At 36.7% G+C, this 3,200-nt stretch overlaps 1 non-coding gene across 1 annotated transcript; it reads left to right on the top strand.

The window, feature by feature from the left end:
• Positions 1-1,387: 1,387 nt before the first annotated feature.
• LOC133820056 (small nucleolar RNA R71) lies at positions 1,388-1,493 on the top strand. The gene has a single exon (XR_009886490.1). It is a non-coding gene; the product is annotated as a small nucleolar RNA R71 (small nucleolar RNA).
• The last annotated feature ends 1,707 nt before the right edge of the window (positions 1,494-3,200 follow it).

Here is a 3,200-nt window from a genome sequence, read left to right as displayed (position 1 = left end):
TCAGATAACATAATAAACACATTCCTGCTATCTAGGGTAATAAATGACATAAATATGATGCAGTCTGGTCATTAATGAACGTATAAAGAATCCCTGAGTCTCTTGGGATCCTTTAGTATGTGTTATATCTGGGTCCTCATGAGCTGAATATCTCATATGAGCTCAAGCTTGACACCTATCTGACTCCAGGCTCGTAATAAGTCCAGGACGCCTAATACTTGATTTGACCATTTCGATTCTCGAGCTACTCACATGGTTAATAACCACATATTCTACTTGGTTATCTTTCCATGTATTTACCTACCAGCTGTACCCGAGCTGAGTAAGTGAACTCGTGCTAAAGTTAGGGTACAACACTTCAAAACATCCAAAAATCTTCGGAATTGTCTATCTTGCTGCTACTTTTGAAATCGTTGAGGAAATGGTGGAGGTGGCTTGCACATTGGCTTCTCTGATGCATTTTGCAGCATTTGCTTCAGTATCAGTATTGGACATATCAGAACTCACAACTCTTTCTTCTTTTTCCACACTACTTTGGATTAAAGTAGGCTCAATTTTTCTCTTAGGATTGTCCTCATTCAACTCCAGATTTTTACCACTCCTCAAAGTGATCGCCTTGCATTGCTCTTTACCATATCTCCTTGGATTTTCGGTATCACTAGGAAAGGTGCCTAATGATCTATTCCTCAACTCATTAGCTAGCTTCCCCATTTGAATCTCTAGGTTCCTCAAAGACGTTGCTTGACTTTGAATTACTGCATCATTCTTGGCCATATACTCTTTCACCAAATTCTCCAAAGAGCTTGTTTGAGAAACTTGTAAAGGAGGAGGTTGAGCTCTTGCTTGTTGAGAAAAACCCGATGGATATGTAGGCTTATTTTGCATGACTACACCACTTGAACTAGCCCTTTGACCTCCCCAATAAAAATTTGGATGATCCCTCCAACCCGGACTGTAAGAGATTGAATATGGATTGCTGCGGTTGTCATTTTGACTCCCCAAGTAACAAACCAAAGCGGGATTAGAAGGACAACTATCAAATGCGTGCCCTCCTCCACAATAAACACAAGAAACATTTGCTACTTGGCCTATAGGAGTTGATTGCAAGTTACCCCCCATACTCATGGTCTTCAATAGGTTGGTCATAGGTGAAACTTGAGCGGTCAAAGATGTCAAAGCATCTACTTCATGAATACTCGCTACTTTCCTTCCCGATGGAGCTCTAACATTAGACCATTGGTAATTATTGTTGGAAATTCTCTCCAAAATCTCATATGCTTCATTGTAAGACTTAGAGAGAATAGCTCCATTTGCCGAAGCATCTAACACCATGCATGTGGAAGCATTTAGACCATTATAGAAAGTTTCCATTTGAATACAATGAGGGATTCCATGATGTGGACACTTCCTCAATAACTCTTTGAACCTCTCCCAAGCATCACATACCGACTCATCCTCCAACTTTTGAAAAGAAATAATTTCATTCTAGAACTTAGCATTTTTCATTGGAGGGAAGTACTTCATCAAAAATTTCTCAGCTAGTTCATGCCACGTAGTCACTGAGTTGGAAGGAAGTGTATTGAGCCAATCTCTAGCTCTGTCCCTTAGAGAAAAAGGAAAAAACTTCAATCTCAAGGCTTCTTCAATAACGCCTTGCAACTTGAATGAATCACTCACCTCCAAAAATGAACGAAGATGGAGATGAGGATCTTCCGTAGGCAGCCCACTAAATTGACCCACTGTCAGCAACATTTGGAACATCACAGGCTTCAACTCAAATTGAGCAGCTTGAATTTCGGGCCTAACAATACTAGGATACAGCTCATTAAACATTGGGGCAGCGTACTCCCTTGCCCTTTCTCTGACATCAGCCATAACAATTGCATTAGTAGCATTCAAAGCATTGGCTGCTTCATTAACAACTCCCTCAGCCGCATTAAGCATGGGTTGAGCTATAATTTCCTCAACCCCTTCACCTTCTTAAGCCATAGCAAGGTGAATTTGAGCTCGTTGTTCCCTTAGCCTTCTTTGAAAGGTACGTTCAATCATAGGGTCAATAGGGGCTAGCTCAAAGACTTGATGCTCGTTCATGAAACATAATCAATCTAGTGAAGCACAAGATCAAGCAAATAAGATTAGTGTACACTAAGAAAAAAAAATTGCAAAGTAATTAATAATACACAAAATTTTAATTTCAATACCCGACAACGGCGCCAAAAACTTGTTGTGATAATATTCAATCAAATATGTGCAAGTGTACACAGTCACAAAATAAGTAATAAAGTGATAAGTATACAAGATCTTCTCCACATGGATTGTTAATTAAAACTAAATGTGTCAATTAATTACCAAACAATTACACAAGAGTAATAAAATTAAATTGTTTTGATTTTTGTAAGCTAACACTACTTGGAATCAATTAAAAATGCCCAAAAATAAACTGCAATGCTAATATAAAGGTGAGATAAAATCGATTGGTTAAAATAGGCTTGAATTATTAAATCTCTTTATGTTAATTGACCTGTACGTTTTGCTGCAGCAAAATCTCAGCAAACTACCCAGAGTTAACAAGAATTCAAAACACATTCATGAAACTTTTTCAAGACCCATAATATTAATTCTTCCACCTAATTTAACATATTCCTATGCCAATCAAGTTAAAGAACCCATAATTAAGCATCAATTCATCAATGTTACACAAGGCAAATATCACATTCCTATGTTATTCACAAACATAATCTAACAAGATTATCCACTTGTGTCATAATCTATCCATTTTATTCAAACTTCCCAGCACAAATATAACTCAATATCTTGTAATTAGTGATCAAGAAATAACAAGAATTTATCATTAAGCACAATTTAATGAACAATGGGTAAATTACTAAAATAAAGTGCTAGAAATTTAGAATTAAGACATAGAGTTCATCAACAATTCAAGCCACAAAAGATTAGTTCATGGCTAATTTAAAGAGCATAAATCCACTTTCAATTCTTTTCATGAGTATCAAAATTCACAAATCAAAAGAGGAAATACAAATTGTTTACCGAGTTTTTCGGAAACGAATAACTAACAGAATAATAAAAAGATAAGAACTGTAGAAATACTGAAATGTAACTAAACAAACAGTGTTTTTACGTGGTTCAGGCGTTAACAAGCCCTAGTCCACGAGTCGATGTTATTATACTTGGAAAAGATT

Source organism: Humulus lupulus, chromosome 2 (genome assembly GCF_963169125.1).
Source record: "Humulus lupulus chromosome 2, drHumLupu1.1, whole genome shotgun sequence".
Taxonomy (NCBI): Eukaryota; Viridiplantae; Streptophyta; class Magnoliopsida; order Rosales; family Cannabaceae; genus Humulus; species Humulus lupulus.
This window is presented reverse-complemented; position numbering and strand designations above follow the sequence as displayed.